General features: G+C 38.6%; 1 long non-coding RNA gene across 2 annotated transcripts in view; it reads left to right on the top strand.

The window, feature by feature from the left end:
* Window positions 1-21,629, top strand: part of LOC308193891 — a 336,962-nt gene that overhangs the window by 190,473 nt on the left and 124,860 nt on the right. The window contains exons 4-5 of one of the 2 annotated variants that reach the window (XR_013950034.1): window positions 462-519; window positions 5,691-5,826. This is a non-coding gene — a long non-coding RNA (uncharacterized lncRNA). Of the gene's footprint in view, window positions 1-461; window positions 520-5,690; window positions 5,827-15,667; window positions 16,052-21,629 lie in introns of those variants that run through there. The other variant, XR_013950035.1, reaches the window with a different exon arrangement.

Genomic DNA, 21,629 nt, shown 5'->3' with positions numbered 1-21,629 from the left:
CACTCACAAAGATTTGTCATCTGTCATCCAGAATTCATCATAATTTTGTTGCACATTAGATTTGACACAACTATGATGAATACCCAGGGTACTGCTTTCCCATTCTGTGAGTGCTACTTAAATTTATACAGTCTGTATTATCCTGGTGACTCATTTCATTTTGATACCATTTTTTTTTAATCTAGAAGGCTGAACAGCATGTCCTGACTTTGGTCTCTTGCCAACTCTAGTGAGCTTTGCTTTCCCACAGTGCAGAAGATCCTCGCCAAAAAGCTAATGCATGCAGCTGAGAACTCAGCTGATCAGAGCAGCCCTGTCCTTTCACATAGAGGGGGGAACAGGCCACTGAAAACTGGAGGAGAACATGTAATTGATTCATATTAGATCTTCTTCATAATTCTGGAACAATTTCTTTGGTCTAAATAATTTCAGTTGTATTTGGCTTATGTTGATATATACAGGAGGTAGGACCTTTTCTCCCCAAACTGCTACTGGCCCAGCATGAATGACTTCAGAAAGGTAATTCACTTCCCCATGATACTGTTTCCTTGTCTGTATATATGAATAACCTCCACAGTAAGGCATATGAGGATTTTCAGATAAAAAAGAGAGTCTTTCTGAAATCTAGATATTACTGTGATGAGATCTAATATACCAAATATTCTCCATGCAGTTACATAAACAAAAGGTTAGTATGCCATTAGAGCCAGTTTGATCTTAACAGCATGGGATAGGGTATATGAATTGATTTTATAAAAGTTGGTATTCTTTCTGAATTGAAATGCCATGCTCCTAGGTGCCAGCAACAGGCAGATACACTATGTAATTGCAACTGCCCAAGCCATATACCAAACAGAAATGTGAGATCTACATGATGTAAATTGGAAATTGATCCCATGTGTTTAGTGCTTCCTCAAGTGTAAGGAACTGTACATCGACATTGTCAGCGTTGAGAGTCACCGACACTCAAAACCAAAAATAGGGTGGTCTTCTCTGTAAATAACATGCACATCAGGCAGATAGTCTGCCAATCAAAAGAGAGTGAGAACCCATCAGCCAAAAGATATCTGTTTAGACATGGAGAAGAATACCCCACTTTCTCCAAAGATGAGTAAGAAGATTTTATTTATGATGATAATTTCTTTCTCTCTCCTCCGCATCTGTTGCACAGATGAGAAAAAGAGCAGAGAAGAGTATGGATTCAAGACTGATACATCCCACCCATGCAGAGCAGTTCCATAATAGTATGGGCATTACTACATTAACCCACACAGAAAAAGCCCCCATTCTGGGAAACTGGGCTCTTTCTTCACAGTTTGGTTGCAAATCTGCCAGGTTTATCCATACAAATAATGCTCTGCAAAAACATGAATGCATTTTTAAACTTGTAATTTCTATGGTGAGCTCACATAACCATTTTCATTATTATTAATTTGTAAAGACATAATTAAAAGCCTAAGAAATTTGAAGAGCCACAGGTCTGTGTCTGCCTTATGAAGATGCATGCCAGTTGTTATTTCTCTTGATGAATCAAGATGCTCAGGGTTTTGTCATTTTCTATTAAAAAAAGACCATCAGAAGTATTGTTGCATACAGAAACGCTCAAGTCTGAGAGGTCTGATCCTGAGAAGGATCTATACAGCAAGTCTTTGTAACTGTTTGTGGACAGAAATGATAGGAAAAAGAAAAACAGAAAATAGCAAAAGCTTTATAAAACAGAAGAGCATGTATAAAAGTTAAAAAACAGCATAAATGAAGCTTTGAAGATGACCTCTGAGAGACACAAATGAGCGTGTCTTTAGAACAGATAGGAAATTTAGTAGAAAAAGATAAATGGAACTGATTTGGCATAGCAAATGGAATACATCTATTAAATATACACTTTATGTACTCTAACTCATAGCATGCATACAAGTACAAAATGTATTAACCAACCTACTGGACAAATAATCGTCCAGTGCATCAGTGTTACAGTATTATAAGCTTCTGTCACATTTTCACATTCTGTAAGTAATATCAACTAAGTACTGCATATTTTAAAATGAAAATTATAACTAATCTTTAGATTTATTAAACACATTTATTAGGTTATTTTTAATTAGTATAATTAAATGTATCAAATTGTTACAGTATTTTTTTTTTTTCCATGGAGTGTGTATAAAGTTGTTCTTGCCTTCGTCGTGTACAAGGAATAAGTTGGTTACTAATTGTGAATCCTTTTCTGATTTTAATGATTTTAATTGTAGTATCTGGATGTAGAAATGTAGGATTAAACATTGCCATACTTGATTATACTGAAGGCAGTGGTCAAAATCAAAGCAACAGAGTGAAAAGATGACATTCTGCTTGAGGGCACCATTGTTTGTACAGAATATGTAGCTCTTGAGGTGTTCCTAATGTTTTACCCTTTGGGGTCAAAGCAATTAAGGCAATTCTCCATGGAACTAATGCTTTTCTGTGCTCTCTGTTTTCAGTATAAAGTGTTAAAAGCTCTACAGTCTCATCATCTGTGTACCTTCTCCTTTCCTGAAGGTTTAGAATTAATTTATTGTATTCCTTTTTATGCTAATGTTAGTTTTAGCATTCCAATATGAATTTTTAGTCTGGCAAAGTCATCGTCAGGTACATCTAATGCCCTCATATCTTTAAAGAAAGAGAGAACAGAAGATTCAAGCTGCTGCTAAATTCTGTGCTTTGTAGCAATAATATACTCATTATAATGGTAATATGCCATTACAACCAAATGGGAGGATAATATCTATGGACATGTCATCATAATGAATTAATGCGATTTCTCCTTAATGTGAATTCTCCTTAATTAGATATCTATATCCAGATAATATTTCCAAATTAAAGTTTTCCTATGTATTGCATGGTTTGGGTTCAGTAACTGGGCACTGTTCATACTGGGCACTGTACTGGACACTGGGCACATATCAGCGTATATTGCATAAGCATATCAGATGTGATTAAAGATCAGTGAAACAGGAATTTTTTTCAAATAATAAGCCTCATCCTGTATTCGTGTCTCAGACAAAATTCCAGTTGTCTTGATGGACAGTTGGTTTGCATACATTTTTAATAATTTATTTTTATCAGTGATCGAAAGAGGATAGTTGTCATTTCACTTACAGAAAAAAATTGCCCAGCAAAATGATGGATGTTTCAACAGAATCTGTAAATCTGATGAAATTGGAAGAGATGTGTTTTTCCTCTTCCTTATTTTGTTCCATTAAAATACTTCAAGAACATAATAGAGGCAGTAAAAATTAGATCTTTTTAGTAGTGCCATTGAGCTCATTGTGAACTGGAGGTGTAATAGAAATTGTGCCTTAGTGTTTTAGATGAATCTTGATTTCACTCTTCTGTGACAGAACAACAAGAACAGATGCCGTTCTATTTTCCTTACGAGGTCATTCTTTCAAAGCAGTAAGCATAACAGAGATACATATCTGACGTGAGAAAGTGAAGCCTGCTATGTGAAAGAGCATTCAACTGAATAGTCTCACCTAAAAGGCCAGGTTGTCAACCCAGTGCACCCTCAGACTAACCATCCTGGGCCCTGAAGGTATGACAGGGGAAATGAAGAGGAGTTCCCTCCAACACAGAAAGCACCACATTGGCAGGTCGAGACTGTGACCTCTACTACAGCCCGCAGGCAGCAATAACTCCTGTTGCTTATGAGACATCAGTTCAGTGGCAGAACTGACTGCTACTTTAGCCATGGGGTAACAGTAAGTCCTGTGGAGCTTTAGACCCCAGGTCCCAAGCAAGGGGGCTGGTGTAACCATAGGCATGAATTCAGAAAACATGCCCTTCCACCTTTTTTTCCTTAAGTCTTTCCCCCATGTAATGTACTAGTGTAATCAGATCTTCTGTGCCTCACTGTGTATTTGTGTGTGTGCATCTGTGAATACAAAACCATGCAAGAATTCATCTAAAAAGGAGTGTAGGTAAAGACAAATTAATACTAGCTACAGGATTACTAGCTAGTAATTTGGATCATACCACTAACTACTTTGAAAGGAACTTGGGTAAGACTCCTTACCACTGAGACAATTCAACAGCCAGACACTTAGTTAAGAACAACATTCCTGCTGTCCAAAGTAGAAGAGGATCCACCCTTCCTCAGGTATGTGGCTGGCAGGAAAAAATGCAGCATGCTCTTCTTTTATTCTTAGCCTTGAAGAGCATGGCTCTAGGAACCTATAGACTTGAATTGCAAATGAGTAATAAAGGGCATTTTTAGAGAATATGTTTTAAAGCTATAAGCCAAATTCATTTTAATGTAGGGCTTCTGATGCGGAACCATCCATCTTAGATGTGTTGTAACACTATGTTGGATGCAAAACAGAAAAAGTTTGGAAGTGGATGCAGGGGCAGCAGGGAAAGCCACTGCTGTTGCAACTTCAACTGGGAAGGCTCTGGAAAAGCTACGTGTTCCTCCTACCAAAGTCCTTAAGAAGACAGATAACACTGTTACTCCCTTCTACTGTGTGAGAATCCCATAATAGGCTGGGCTGATCAAGTTGTTGTTATCTGTACTTCTTTATTCTGGCAAGATTCAATCTCTTTCTATAATAAGAAGTTCATTCAAACAGTCTTTCCAGCAATATTAAATCTCTATTCTCTCTCATACACTGCAGCATTTTTGGATCTTCTTTTTGTTAGAGAAATATGTCTGGGTTCATTGTGGGCATTGTGTTGTGGGATATCACATGCGTAGGCTTCATCTAAGAAAACATCTTCAAACTAATGAGTGGCAAGCCATGCTTCTGCCTGTATACTTGAATATTTCTCACAACCTCACAGACAGACTCACTTCTTTTATTAAAAAAGTCAGCAAAACTAGTGGCACTGAAGTTTGCTTCATTTTTCAAAATTTCAGGCTTTCAAAACCAAGATCCTTACTGCTTTGTCTAGGGCAGCATTAGCATAATCTTGCCTCCTCAGCACAAATGTTCCCCTTCCCTGGTCACACAAGTTGTGACATTTAATTGATGCTGTTTGAATGTATGTACTTAGCTGGTGTAAATCAGCACCACTGCTCTGCTTTTGGTGAAGCAGCACCAGCTTACAGCTGACACTAGACTTCTTTGATGAAAGAATGCAGGTCCTTTAGGGAAGCATCACACGCAGGTGTGAAGGGTTGTGGAGAAGTTGTGTTGTTCTGCACTTCTGCATTTGATTTTAGAACAAAAAGTAATAAGGATAATTAAAGTGCTTAGTGTATCTGCACTTGCAGTAAGTTATACTGGTTGGTAAAAAAAGGATATTGTACCTGCTACAATTTGCTCTAGCTTTAAATATATGTTCATATTTCTACAGTTTGAATATAAGTTCTAGCAGTGAGCTTATAGTGCACTTTCCCATGACAACAAAAACAAAAAAAATATTAATAATCAATATTTTACTATTAGTTGACCAAAGCTAGCTTAAGAGTCGGTCCTTTTCCTCTCTTTCTCACCTTGCATCCCCCAGATCCTCTTCTGTCAGCCAAAGAGTAATTAGATGTATGTTTTTGTTATGCACAGCTCAGTCTATACATGTAGCTATAAATTCAAAATGCCTCAGTCACCTATTCCAGCAAACCATGTGTGCAAGGTGTTCTTGTTGAGACTTTTAGTCAGATATCAGGATCCAATTAGGTTTCCCTTCATCTTTATTTTTCTTTTGGAACATCTTTACAGCGGAATGCAGAGGGGAAGAGGATAAATGGCATAAAACTGGCCAACATCAGAGGACGTTCTACATCAAGACACATTCCTGGATGAGTTGTGCTGCCTGAGAAGAGTAAAAATCTCGTTAAGAGAGGAAAGGATCTAGGTAGGTTTCTTTTGGCATTATATTTCTGCATAAACTGGACAACTATGTCATTTCTAAGGTTGTCCAGCTACATGGCTTTGTGTCATATCATGCTCTAGTGAGTGTCTAATGAATCTTGCATTGTTACCACTGTGTACAACTTCCCGTGTATTTTTTACTTAATTTAGTGGATGTATTTTGAATACCAACTAAATCATGAGCTCATAAATAGGTTCATAAGGCGACCAGACTGTATTCAGTTTAATGAAAGAGTGAATATCCTGATATTTTGCATCTGAAGCAGAGTAAGCAGGTGTCTTGTATCAAGCACAGTTCATAATGAGCTATAATTTTGCACTGCAGCTGATGCTTGCAATTCTATGGAAACAGTAAAACTTTGCAACAAATTTTCTCTTCTTGTGTTTATGTTTTGATGTGACATCTTCTTTTGCAATTCATCACCTTTGTAGCAAAAAAAAAAGAAATCTAAGTATGTATGAATTCCATGAAATATGAACTTAGTAATGTGAGATATGAGCTTTAAGTTGCTGCTAGACTGAAGATCTCTTACCTCCAAAATACGACATTATTGGATTATTTCTAAATCTGGCAACATTCCACATATTGCTTGAAATTTGTGGATTTATATTCCCACTCTTTCTGAATTTCTTAACAGCTACAGTTCTAGTGAGAATGTACTAAAATTTAATTTGTCTGTAAATCTCTTCTGTCATATGCAAACACTGTAAGATCTTGAAGAGAATTGCTTTTTTAAAATAAAAGACACACAATACCTAGATTTTCAGTGTAAAACCCTGGGTGCAAAATACAAATGAGAGAAAATATGTCCCAGAATAATTGAAATAACTGCCCATCGGCAGTGTAAAAATCATATTATAAGTATAAATAATAGGGGACATGGGGCCAGGGTCTGCCATCAGTTGCTTCACTAAAATCAGGAGCACAAGTAAGTAGATCCAGATAGTTTTCACCACAAGTGAGGATTTAGCAAAATCTGGACAGCACTTTGTGTCACGTTGTAAATAAGGATTTTGAATGGTAATGGCATCTTAGCAGAAGGGAAGACAACTCCCATCCCCTACCAAGTATCTTTCTTCTGTGAAGGACAATTTCCTTCCTGTGTTTCATTAAGTTCTGAAGGATGATGTGCTGTACACCTGTATTTTATCAGTGTTCAGCTTTGGTAATATGCCTCCTATTATGCATTAGGTGCAGTAAAATTCTTGTTTTCATATGTAGCTGATAGGATCTTTGTGAAACAGAATTTGAATTTGATTTTTGAGCCATGAATTTGTGAAGGAAAAATGTTATCTGATATATTCTGGTTAAAAACCTGCTATTCTCTGTATTTACATGGTGAATCAGAGCTGTTTTGAGGCAGGCATCCTTTGTGTGTATATTTATACATGTATTCTTGCATAAGTGTGAGAGAACAAGTACGCTTGAGAGCAATAGCCCTTAAGCAGAAAGCACATGGAGTAACTGCTGTGGGCAAGGAGCCCGCAGGGGTGCAAATTTTTCAGTCCTATTTACAACTCCAGGGGAACACAACTGGTAAACACTATCCAGAAGGTATTTTGCATAGCTGGGCTAACAGTGACTGCTAGGGACACACAGTCTGGACTTCAGGATATAAGCTCTGCTGAAGAGTTGAGTATAATCTGATAACGAGAGAGGGAGAGAAGAAGCTGCTGAGTATTTAGCTGTGAGTGCTTTGGGGTGGATGTGTGGGTGCCTCCACTAAAAACTCCGTGCATCCAGGTCTGTGCAGGGGTTCTTCCTACAGTGCATCTCTGGAAACGCACAGAAAACTAAGCCTACAAGTCATGAAGCAGGGAGAACAGGTTGCCCTGTTCTTTAGCTTTGCACATCATGCTCCTCCAGGAGAGAGTGATCTCTGTTAAGTGGATTTGTCATTCACCTCTAACTGACTCCACTCTGTTGACGAGGCTTCAGTGGGAAATGCTCCAGCAAAGCAAGCTCTCACTTGCAAGGAGGAAAAATGACCGTGTGGCTCTGCCTGCTTTCAGGTGCCTGTCATGCTTCCCATGGCTCTCCTGCCTGGGCTTTCATGCCAGGCCAAACCAGTCACACCTTCCCTCTCCCACTAAGGCCTCAGAAGCAGGGAGGCATGCTTTCACCAGTGACACTTCTTTCTATCTGAGTAATCACCTCTGTCCCTCAAGACACTGTCCTAGGTGAAGTTGTCTCCATGGCTTGGCAAGGGAGAGAGAGAAGCTAGCTGAAGGGTCTGTACTGATCTGGGGGGGCATCACAGATACTGTGGTGGTAGCCAAGACTTTTAAGAAATCCATAGGCAGGATTTAAATGTAATTGTTGAAATTGTGTCAGTTCATTTTGTACTTATCTAAGATGTGTTTTCTGTTCTTTGTAGTCATGGTTTAAGAAAGGCTTATCTGAAATCTGAACTGTTCAAACAAGGGGCTAGGCATAGCAGATCTCACAAGAGCAAAAGGAACATCAGAAAAAATAAAAGCTAAGCTATGTTCAGGGGCACGCTATTTGGAAATAGAGGCCTCCAGAAATTCTTGTTGAGGTCAAAGGCAGGGGGAAGAAACTGGGCACTTGTTCGACAGTGCTGTGCTGTCCATCCCTGCAAATGCCAGCAAAAGCTGCAGACAGTGAGGTGGTGTGAAGTGGTATGGCTCAGCTGGGCGCCGTGGGACTGGCCTGATTTGTACAGCTGTGCTTCTGATGCCTATTTGTTTGCTGCTGAAAGCCCACTTCCAAAGATCATAAATAATAGCTATGTGGCTGTTTATGAATTTCTGTGTCTTCTCTTCACCATCCATCCAAACTACTTAACCTTGACATGTGGAGCTAATGGGGAGTATACCTTGTTACTCCTTCAGTTGAAAGAATCCCTTCTGATCGCTAATTGAGGCTGGATTATAAATTCCATAACCATGTAATAAATTACAACTGTTCCAGTTCTATTAAAAGGAAAAAAAGAAAAAAAAACACACCACACACACAACAACAACAAACTGTACATAGGAGCAACCTGCACATAGTAGGAAGGTCAATATTTTAAAATAATCACATTGCAGATATTTCCTCAAAGTGACCTAAAGAGGAACCTAGCCTTTTATGAGGACCAAGGCCTATAAAATTTATCCTTTTTTAAACAAAAAATACCCTTTAACATCTGATTTATAATCCTGACTCATATATCTAGCCACATGTGCTATATTAATTAATTAAAATAGCTTTTAAAAGATGTCTATAGAATGATCTGAAAGTACCTTGTAATGGTCAGAAGATCAAGAAACTTGTACAGGAGTAAAACAACACTGCAATTGTGATAGGGAGGACGAATAGCTACAAATGCCTGTGTTTTTGTCTAGAAATGAAGTAAAAGAGTATTTGTGTGTGTGCGTGCATCCCATTAATGAGGTGTAAAAACTGTGATACTGGAGAGGGGAAGGCAAGACTTTTGGAAACTGTATTTCCCCTATCAATCAGGTTGAGGGGGCCTTTTCTCTTTCCCTTGTAAAACATGAAGGTATATGAGTATACTATAAGCATACAGAGAAATAGAAGGAATTGGAGCCAGGATGTTAATAAGGTTTGATCTTGGGGAAGAAAAAAAAAATGAGAGAGAGAGGAGAAATATAATAATGTTTTGAATTTGAATAACATGTTAGCTAACAGCAACGGAAAGAAACATCAATTCAGAGGGAAGGAAAGTGGCCAAAATTGCATTACAGAATATGAATCATAGAATAGCTGGAGAGCAAGCTATGTAAGGAAGTAGCAATGACAACAAAAAAGACTAGACGCTTTACAAGGATTCTGCAATTGAACAAGCTGTCTATTTCTACAGTTTTTCTACCAACATAATATAATTCAGATCTTCCAGAACAGAATAAATTACTAGATAGAAATTATGATATTTAAAAACAAATAATTTTTAAATGTGACTTTGACTTTACCATCAGCCTTGGCTACATACAGTGATGCACACATATACTTGTTTCCCTTTCCTAGATCATCTATCAGGTCAGTGAAAGGTGTCAGGTTAGTATGAATCTGCCTTTAGTAAATACATATTCTACATATTCTATTCTATTTTTTTTTTTTTTTTTTTTACTTTTTCCATCAGAATTTCCATAGCTTTGCAAAATTTTGCAAATTTGCAAAATTTTGCAAAGTCTGGCCATAAGATATCTGGTTATTTTCTTTATCTTCTGTTAACTGACAGCTCTTCTCTTGTTATTCCTAAGCAAGGTAGTATTATCCTTATTTTGGCAGGGCTCCCCTGTTCAGAGCCACCCTGAATTATTTCTAGTAACCTATTTCACCGTTGTTTTAGAAAACTGAGGTGAGATGTTTGTCTTTTTTTTTTTTTTCATTTATACCTGCAAATTCAATTTCTCCCCTATTTCTCATTAAGTAAGATCCCAATTTTCTTTCACAACTTTTAGCATTTGTCCGAAGGCCATTTTGGTGGTGCTTTTAATCTACTTGATTGCTCTACCTCAGCTTGCCTTGTCATAATTCTCACTAAAACCTTTAGCATTATCACGTAAGACATAGCTTTTTTTTATCAATCAGTTCTTTTTTCCCTTTTCATCTATAGACTCTCTGCTGTTTCCCTGTATCTTATTTGATGTAATTATTCATCCAGTTACGTGGGGAGCCTTTCCTTGAGACTTCTTTTCCTTCTCTGTGTCAGATTCCAGCCAGTTTTATACCTTTCACATTGTTCATTTGCAGGGTACACTCACAAATTAGTTTTCCCAAACCAACACTCATGGAAGAATTAAGGTTTAATATTAACAAATTGTTTCCTTTTTCCAAGTCCATTGGCAAAAGGAATTGAAAGTTTTAATTGGAACTTCCAAACTGTAAATGAGACTGAAGTCAACAAATACAGGCACTTTATTTTCTTCTTCTTCTGTTTTTTTTTTTTTTTTTTTTAATCCAAGCTCTGGGAATTACTGTTTTTATCCCTCGGAATAATTTAGACTCAGGCTTTTAATTTACTAGGTTCTTAACCTGGATACTACATATTGTTCATATAGCCAGCTGATAAACATCAGCTGATAAATATAAACTGCAAATGACTTTTGAAGACCATCTGCCAGTGGCTATAATGGAGACTCAGGCAAGCTCCTTTGAAAGGAGTCACGTTAAGACAGGTGGTTCCTATAGGTTACACCACATTTCTGAAGGCATCTGCCCTGGTGAGTGTCCCTGAGCCCAGAGTAGCAGTTCAGAGCTATCCACCCAGTGCTATCTATCCACAGCAGTGAATTAAACAGTTCCAGGTACTGTTGTCAGGAGCTGGAATTGGATTATCTCGGCTGTTACACTGTCAGAGGTATCTCCAGTGTGCGTTTGGGCCACCCTCGATGGGCAGTTTGCATGAAGGTATACTGTAATCTTAGTAATATAATAATATAATAATTATGTTAGCAACATAAACATAATTGTTGCCCACACTGAGCCCAGGTTATCAGGGCTCCCCCAGGCTCCTTAGAATCTAAAGATAGTTTTGCAAAACAGTTTTTAAATTCATAATACCTAAAGCCATGCGAACGTTGTGCTGTATGCCACCAGCACGATGCCTTTATGTAATTGCACCAGGTGCAGAATTGCACACACATTTGCCTCAGAGATAACTCGTTCATTTCAATACAGGGCTGGGAGGAAAACTAACATAAGATGTAGCACAGCTGGTCGGGGGACTGAGGAGCAAACTGGGGAACCAAATTACTTGGCTGAGCAGCAATAGCCACCAAGCTTTCAGCTCTGGTGCCCAGCCCCTTGTCTGCGTGGTACTGTTGAACTGTGCTAGTGTAAGAGCTTTAATTAATGGGGAAGAAAACCTGTCTTAGGAAAAGGAGCACTTAATTGACCAGAAACCAGGGCAAACAGCTCTTCTGTTTGTGCTTTCCCTTTGGTTTGTTTAGGAAGTTCCAGATTGTTAAGCTAAGTGAACGCAGCAGCTGCGATGTGAACATGCGGCAGGAGCAGGGCAGAGCCCTGGATGTGCTCCCTACCTGCAGTGACTGGGAGCAGCGTGCACCAGCTCGTGCACAGCCTCAACCACTTGGTGGCTTTTCTGGGCTAAAAGTACCTGGGAACTCTGAGACTACAGCAGCACGCATCGTGCCTGCACAAACAATCCAGGTGCTTGCACAAGTGTCTGGCTTTAGGTGCATGAACAGTTTTGTTGACTCGAAGGACACTTCGCATGCATTTACAATAAGATATGTTCTTGTGCCTGTGGCTAAAGGGTGCCAGAAGCCTACTTCTGCAGTCACAACATGTTACATCTGTCTTTGATGCCTACTGTGATTTCCAGAGGAAGAGTTTGCAAACACTAGGACAGGTTCAAATATGTTTATTCATGCTGGGTATCGTTGCAGAACTCTGTCGGCATTCCCTCTCACTTTCAGCAGGGCCATTTGCAAAGCAGAGCTACTCAACACGAGTAACAGCATCAGAAGCTGGGTAGTGATGCCTGTGAGACTGCAAATCTCAGCCTGAGCCTCTTAGTTCTGGCAGTGCTAAACCAGGCTTAGAATCAAGCTCCCTGTCACTAAGTGCAGTACATAACAACATCCATAGTACAAGCCACACAATATTACTTTCCAGCTTCATGCCACTACTGGTAATTAAGGGATAATAGTGACTGTTTGCTTGTTTATGGGACAATAATCTTGTTCCCAAAGGGAAAAAGTGCAAGACCGAAAGGAAGCAAATTATTGAGAGGGAAAACAGGGAGGATACTATAAGAAATAGGCATCTCAGATGAGTACAGCCTCACATCCTTCTTGTGCTGGAGGCTCCAGGCCTGGCTGCGGCACTCCAGGTGGGGCCTCACGAGGTCAGAGAAAAGGGCGACAATCCTCTCCCTCCCCTGCTGCCCACCCCTCTGTTGGTGCAGCCCAGGACGCAGCTGGCCTTCTGGGCTGCAGGCACCCACTGCTGGCTCACATTTGGCTTTTTGTCCACCAGAACCCCCAGGTCCTTCTCTGCAGGGCTGCTCTCACTGAGTTCTTCTCCCAGTCTGTGCTCACGTCTTGTTGACAAGACTCAAGTCTTGTTGTCTCTGCATATAAAATGTTCGTTCAGTTTCAAAAACTGGAGCAACTGGAACTAAGTCAACAAAAAAACTACTTTTCTTCATGCTGATGTAGGCATGGTTTTTACAACGCACAGTTCTCATCTTGAATTTTCAAATTGCTTGTAGCCACTTTGTTGTGTATAATAACATCATTTGGAAAGTAATGGTTTAGAGGTAGTTAAGAGGGAATATACTGGAGTGGTTTGATGACTGAGCGTTAGCACTCACGGCTAAGTGTGGTCTATCCAGAAGAGACACAAAAATCTCAGAGACTAGCAGCAATCCAAAGCTAGCATTATTTAACAAAGAAATTAAAACCCAAGTGAAAGAGGCCCTAAAGAGAAACTGGGCAAAATAAATGGCTATCTTCCCAAAGCTTATCTTACTGAAATGAGATTTAAGTTAAGATAATGTACAGTGATGGAAATCAGACCCATTCAATACAAAAGACCAAGGAACATATTCCCTTCCAGATGGGCAAGCCAAAGTGAAAATGAAGGTCACAAACTGAACTATGCATACTAATTAGCTCAATTTCTGTAACTACAATATTCTTGTTCCACCCTAGTACAACAATCATTAATCTTACACTGAATATTGCAGGCATATATCAAAAAAACAGCGAAAACCAAAACCCTACAACAAAATCCCACTAAGAGCTTTGGCCTAAAAAGGCACCGTGAGCTATTAAAAAGTAATCCCTGCTTGTGTAGTCAAATGAGTTTGCCTGAGATCCTGCTCCACATTTTCATCTGTGTGCTCAACAGATTTAGGCATTACTTTTTCTTATATTTGCATGTGCAAATACTCTGTTGGGCCTACAGACACATATACCTGTTCATATACCCTAGTAAAGATGTACGAAACACAAAATAAAACCCTCAGCAAACGTGCGAGGTGGTGTCCAGAATTTCTGAAATAAATGTTTGGATGAACAACAGTATTTGGAGACATTACCTGTGAAACTGGGCAGAGTGTGCAAACGCAGGGAGAGCTTCTAGCAGGAGAGAAGAAAGACATCAGAGGTGGCTCTGTGTTCTGTGTCTGCCCCGAGCGGTTGCCCACTGCAGTACCTCGCAGTTAAAAGGAAGGAGCAGTGCTTTTCAGTCAGAATGGAAGAGGAACAGGGGATGAAGCAAGCAGAATTTCTTCCCTTTCAGCCTTCTGATATATCCGGACTGATAGATGTTTGAGTAATTGGTGGACTCAGTGAAATATCTGAAGTGAAAAGTCTTGGTTCACATGGCCAGAACTACCTAGAAGAAGACCCGTGTAAAACCATTGATTTAGCTACCAAATCATCTGCTTGCAATAAATCACTAGATTTTGAATTCTTACACTTTAGCCAACATTGTTCGAAATCATATTACCCTTATGGAAAAATGAACTGCATACAAAACGGTTGGGGAATCCTCAGGATGTCTGTGAGGTGCGCCAACTCAGGCTTCTTCAGCAACATCATTCCAGCAGCTGCAGAGGCTAGCGCAAAATTTAGGCTAAGCAGAAAGCTACTCAGTGACTCGATTCCTCTTCCCGAATGTTTCCTATCTTTTAATGTCATACTAATTCATCTGTAAAATCCGAGCTATGTGCGGGGAACAGGGATGAGTCCTGAATGTGCATCGGTGGGCACTATTTTCCATCAAGAAATGTGCTGGCAGCTAGGATTTGACTGCATTTACACTTTACTGCAATTATACTTTACTTAACTTAGTTAACTATTAACAGTCTCCTTACTGCTCACTTTCTAGTCATCATCTTCTGAATATTTGGGACATCAGGAGAGACTGCCATGGAAAATGCAGCTTCATGTAATCTATTCCCTCATTCAGTTTGTGCTAGAGTAAATATTCAGGGAGAGTCAATTATAGAAGTAGAAGGGAAAGAATTAAAACCTAATGAAAGTTAATCAAAGAGAAGAACTTCCTTCAGGCTGGCCATGCATGTCTGGAGTTTGTCTGTCATTTATAATGCTGCAGCCTCTGGTTCATAGTCAAGCTGTAATTCTGCCAGTTAATGTATCCAATTAACCCCACTAATGAGCTAATCAACAGTGTAAAATCTGTGTAAAATCACTGAGGGTGTATGATGAATGGGAAATGCACTGAACTCTCCTGGTATAAAAAGTGCTTTATTGCACTTGTTAAAGTGGCACTGTCTTCTCCCTCTCTAAAGGGTAATTTATCACTGGGGTCTGTAACAGTGCCATGCCCTGATAAGGGAGAGGTAGCAATAAAGCCATCATACAATGATTACTCAGGAATGCAGAGCAATTAAAGTGTCTCTGCATATCAGAGTCATAGGCTAGGGAACAAAAGTGGTATTTTTTGGTGTAGGGTCCTAACAAAAGGCAAGCTATTGATTAAAGGTGATTCACAACTTGGAAAGCAACTACCTATCTAATACAAATATTTCCATTTAGAGGTAAATAATCTACTGAACGATTGATGGTAATTACACGAACACCATTCCAAACTAGATACTGCCCTTTTTTTTGTGTGTGAGAAATATTTACTGCAATGATTATCCTACAAACTTCAGTGAGATAGTTTGAATAGGAAAGTAATCTTAACCCAAATAAGCATGGCAGAATCTGGCTGAGAGGAAAGAATCAGATGAACTCTGCTTTCTTTCCTACAGTGATGCCTAATCCAAAACACTGATAAGAGTAATTAATTTCAGTTATTTTTGTTGTGTTTTTCTTTTTTTCTTCTTTCACTGTCCTTTCTGTATTTCTTTTAGCATCTCTCTTTGTTGAGATGAAGTTTATAGAAGAGTAACAGATGATAAGAGAAGAAAAGAAGGAAAGGAAATTGAAAATCTGGCATGACAAAAAAAAAAAAAAAGATCATTAAGTAAAGGACAATAAAGAGACAAAAAGTCATCTTCTTAACATTTGAAGGGGGAAAAAAAAAGAAATTTTACTGCATATGGGAGCAAATTTAATTGTCACAGGAGTTTGGGAAACTATTTGAATGCAAATATGTAAGTTGGAGACAGTTAACAGAAACTTTTATAGTTAAAAAAGATGAGCTCACCTGGTGCAAGAAATGCATTACATGAATTGCTGAAGATCTAAACTGTTTTGTGAATAAAGTTGAAACTATTATATTTTCCATGTAACAAGAAAACCTCTCTATTTTGAAATTTATGCAAGAAAAAGCAATGATTTTAGTAGTGGGAAAAAAACAACATCAAGTATTGCCTGGGACACTGAGGCATACATACAACTCAGCTGTACAGCTTATACTATGGGACTGAAAACTAGAATGCAGTTGGCACTGCTAAAATATAGTCTTCACAATTTTTTTTTTCTTTTGAGTGTAGAGGCCATATGAGTCATTTTCAAAATAATTATATGAAATATATACTAGACGAGGTTTCTAAAAAGCAGTGTTTGTCAAAGCATTCTGCAAAGCGACAAACTGCAGGACATTTTTTCTTCTGTTCCGTGTGCTGAGTCTTCAAAACAGAGGTAGTGTTATTCGCTATTTTTGATCTCCTTGCCACTCTTCTGCTGGCAAAAATAGGTTTAAGGAAAGATTTGCAGAGAACGTGGCTGTTCTCTGTTGGTATGATTGTATTCCACGATGTGAGGACATGTCCCGGGCTTAGCTGTGTAGGATAGTTATGTCCTCCTCCCTCCTTCTTTCTGCACTTTTCAGCTTTTCAGTCTTACCTCCAAAAGGAGGAAAGGCAACTGAATGAGCAGAAAAGGAAACTGTGAGGTTAGCCCAGGACATGCTCCGTCGTCACCGTGGAGTGCCTGAGTGGCTCGCTGGGGTGGGGTGGGAGAGGAGCTCAGGGACTGGCGAGAAATGGGGATCAGAGAAAATCAGAGGAGACCCTGGTTAACAGTAGTTGGCTAAGAGAGAGAAAAAAGGAGACACAGTAAGGCTAGGCAGGACGTTGTGGGGACAGGAGCTCACAGAGGGCCTGGAAGGACTCAGGCTTGAGGCCCCTGTGTGGTAAACGAGCCGCGGGAGGGAAGGAGATGTCTGGAGAGCAGGCATTGGTATAGAACAGACGTGGTAATAAGAAATGGGTGGAGGGCAAGAGAGAGAACTTAAAAGGAGAGGAATGCCATAGTTTTCAAGGAAAATCGTGTTTGTTTTTCTTTATTACAGAGGCATTTACAGAGTGACAGGGATCTATATCTTCCCATTTCCCTGTTCCACCACCTTCTCTCCACCCCAGAATTTGCTGGCAGAGTTATCTAATTTTCTGTAATCTTAGACTTTGGGCTAAGAGTGTTATTACTGTGTTTATTAGCAAGAAAAATATCAAGAAATGTTATCAAGGAAAACAAGGCCGTGGTTACATTGTGTGCATTGTACATAACATGTGTTCAGTTACCTGACTGGCACACAGGATTGAGATAAATCTGCAGATTATTTCTGAAGCAGGTCATATAAACTACTATTATTATTATTATTGTGCTGTTGGGTTTCAGGCAATACATCACTACAGCGACTAGAAACAGTTCGCATTTCTTTGCTGTTTTCTCCTTTGCAAACTCGGAAAGACAGTTACATGCTTTGAATTACTCAGTTCCCATTTGGAAGGTTTAGGTGCAATTCCAAGGGATGGAACTAGAAAGGAGGACATGCCTTCTGCTGACTCTGAGTGATGCACACTTACTTTGGATGAGCAGACACCAACGCTGCCACTGAACCTGTGGCTGATGCTGCTCCACACTTCTGCTATGCCAGACGAGTACTCTTGAGCCTTTGCTGTAAATTAAGGTGTTCTGGGCTAAGACTATTTGGTTTCTTTTTCTGGGTTGATTTTTTAAAAAATTTCTCACTCTAGTTGTTTGCATGGCACAAGAAACTTGGAGGCAGAGGAATAATCAGCCTGTGGCAAGGTGAGAACAGGATGCTGCCTTTCAGCAACAGTGCCAGCTTCTGCTGCCTTAGTGTGCTAATGCCAAACAGCCTATACACATGCCTGAAGCAAGCTACATCCTTAACATTACTTCTGCAGAAGTATAATGTAAAAAATTGCTGTCTGCCACTAGTCACATAAGGCTGGTTTCAGAAACTACTACATGCTTTATATCTGGAATTTTAAAATATTGCTGCATTGTATCTGCCTACTTACCTGAGAAAAAACTTACTTTCTAAAAATAACAAACAAACAAGCACCCTGCAATAAGGGTTTCAAATTGAATGAACAAAATAATCCAGAATTATTGTTTTTTAAATGAACTGCAAACTGCAGGAAGACTGTGTACCAAAGTCCTATATCTACAATCAGGTAAATCCAGCTTGCATTTAAGTCTAGTTTTATGTCTAGTGGTAAATAAATCACTTCCTTGCAAGGTTGTCTCATGCATCAGACAAACATAAACTTAAAAATATTCTCTTAAAGTTCATTTTTTGATGTAGAGTTACAGTGAGAACCATATTTGTATGCTTGAGGATAGGAAATGTCATATTGACAGATGAGTTGCAAGTCTCCCTCTTCCTGCATTGGGCATTGGGGGCCCAATTCTGTTTTCCCCTCCACTCTGATGAATTGAATGGCATTGCATTGATATAAATGAAAGGAGAAAGGCAGCGTGGGAGTGCCTTTCATGATCAATAAAAATAATTTCATACAAAGCTGAATTTTCCAAGTGGGTCAGAATCAATTAAGGTGGAATGTACTGCTACTGGAAGTACGTTTGCAAGACCCTATGCAGAGTCTGAATTCATTTTCCTTTCTGGGAAATTTGACTTCTTGCCAGAACATTTATATGAATTGCATTCTACTGAGTGGAAATAGAACTCTTATTCATATTTTATGAAGTAGCTCTTTCGGAGATATTCTGTATTTTCAAAAAGTTTTCAGTATATTTTCTGCTACACATTAAACTCTTTTCCTTTATCTCCGTAAATCTTACCTTAGATAATACTTTACTGTGGATATTGCTGGTATTGGGACAGAAAAAAGTTGCAGGGTCACCTGTTGATATTAGGGCTCCTCTGCATTTCTGACTCAACAGAGAAATACACTGGTTAGCATAAATGTTACCTGCTATACTTTTTCTGTCTCTTTGTGTCCACCTACTTCATATCTGAACACTTTATGCAGTCGGCATGAAGCATTAAGTCAGCATACTGGCAGTATTTTCACATTCACCTAGTAATAACTAGGTAATAACACCTTATTAATAAGGAAATTTTTAGTAATAAGGAAATTAGTAATTCCTTAGTAATAGGGAAATTATTACAGTAGTAATAACACCTTAGTAATAAGGAAATAACTACACGTAAAATTCAGTGTCGACCAGTGGTGTCAGCCCCTCAGCCCTACATCTCAGCTTAGTGTCCATATCAGAGGAATAAAATCTGCCATTCCAGCATTCCTAAATTTTAAGAATCAACACCTGGACCAAACCTATTTTTTTTCAACATTCAGATTTTTTGAATCAAGTATTTAGAATTAATCCAATATGAAGGGCAGGAAACATAGTTTGAAGTCCTTCTTACATTTGGGTTATTTCTGCATGCCGTTAAAAGACTAATCCCAAAACTGATCGTGTTTTGTTGGCATTTCTGACTGAGAAAAAAAAAAAAATGACAGCCATCTCCTCCTTTGAACCCATTTATAATTTTGAGGTTGTATGATTTAGAGACAAGCTTGTTCAAAATGGTTCTTAAAGTCTCTCTCACTAGGAACTGTATTAAAGCAAAAATAAGACAAAATTGGACTTGCATCAAGTTTTCTCCTTCTTTACACATATCCTTAGATTTATCTCTAAACACAAAGATGCCTGAGATTCTTTTATGACCCAGCCCATTACAGGACTATGAACGAGACCTTACTCCAGGTATACCTACAAGGTTCGAGTTCAACCCTACTTCAGGACTTTGGCTATTACAACAGGGAGATAATTAGAGTATATATTTACTCAGTAGACAAGTCACTTTGCAGCTGAAAGAAATTTCTTTTTCCTTCCCTTCAACAGTATAAGCATTTTAGTTAGAAGCTGATATGCAGATCAGCCAACCTTGTAGAAAAGGTAAGCAGTGTGAAATTATATGTGAGTTATTAATAACTCCTAATAGGAGGAAAAGACCTGACAGAAAGGGTGAATTAAATGACTGTAATAATCACATAGAGATGCATTACTTGGGATTCATTTCAGCACATTTGTGATACTCTGTAATGTAAGAGACAACTTTTAACTCCGTGAGAAAGCATGTTCTTCCTCATTAACAATGCTTCCTCTTGAATTTAAATTCCTTTACTTCACATTCATACAATGATGCCAGCACTACAGTTAGCACAGCTTTTTGTTATAAAAATGCTTGTCTAAATGCATCCATTGAACTACAGTTCCCAAAGTGAGAAACAGATTGTTTATGTCTATTCTCAGACCTTTATCTATTAATCTCCTTTTTCACTAAATTCCAAGAAGGTAGTAAAGAAGTATTTGTTAAATACTGTTGGAATAGCAAAAGGATATCTGCAAGAAAAACAAAAGAGAAGAATGCTACACTATGCAGAAAAAGGGTGGGAAACTATTTGGAGATCTAATTACACTAGTTTTATCTGTCTGTTAGAGATTTTAATCCTTATTTGATCTAGTTGCTTTTTTTTACAGCTGATTTTCAGATTATAGTGTCTCTTTCCATGTGAATATATTTTCAGCACAGTGCTGTCTAACTGTTGTTTGACAAAGCAAGATCATCTGGATAAGACTGACAACAGATTGGAATATGTTAAAGAAAATGCTTCTATCATATGCCACTAACTTTTCTCAAGGTCCTGCATGTATTTCTAAAAGAGTTGGGTGAATCAGACAAGCATGTCTGAGTGTGTGCGCACACATCCACCTCAAACCCAAATATAAAGGAAAGCCTTCTTTCTGAGAAGGAGGATACATAAATGCCAACAAGAGAGTTAGATAAAGGGCTGTTAGTTTAACTAAGGCGCCAAGACCCGAGTGGGAAAATGGGATGAATTGCTATAGAGGAAGCCTTGATAAAAAGGAAGTGAAGAGAAACAGTTTAAACAGGATGAACACGTACATGATTATGAAGAGCCCCAAGCTAAAAACTACGTGAAGAGAAAGTGTGCAAAGTACCTGTACTGTTATATGTCGAATTTTATCTACCTTATTGGTTTACAGAGAAACTGGGACAAAGCTTAGGAAACAGGACCCGCCATACAGTGAATTACTTCTGTTCTGTAGCTCACACAGAAGATGAATATGATGTTCATTGCAAGTGTACAAACGGTGTTAAATAAGGCTTTAAAATACAAAACTAGTAAGCGAAGATTACTGTTCCTGATCAAATTACGATAGCTGATTACAGCGATTTGGAAAATACCAGCATGTGTGGGTGATTTTGGGCTAGAGGCAAAGGGAGGTATTTATTTACTGTTTTGTTGTTGTTGTCGATTGTTTTTTTGCAAGTGGTTTCCTTATTTTTTTCCTTTTTTTTATACTTTAAAATTTTCCACTTCAGTTTTTCTTTCCTGCTTAAGTTTATTACTAGAGAATTCCTATATCTTTGATATTCCATGGCTGGTCAACACATTCGAGAACAGTTAGATGTATACTCATTTTAGTCTTCTCATCTTCCATGATCAAAGATGCCCATAAGGAGACAGACTTCGCATTCTCATCCATACCAGTGGATGTCTCTAGGGGCTTTTTCTACCTTTGCAAAAATAAAAGTAAAAATGCCATTGCATCTTCACACACACA

This window comes from Anser brachyrhynchus (genome assembly GCF_964034855.1).
Source record: "Anser brachyrhynchus genome assembly, chromosome: 4".
In the NCBI taxonomy this organism is placed as follows: domain Eukaryota; kingdom Metazoa; phylum Chordata; class Aves; order Anseriformes; family Anatidae; genus Anser; species Anser brachyrhynchus.
This window is presented reverse-complemented; position numbering and strand designations above follow the sequence as displayed.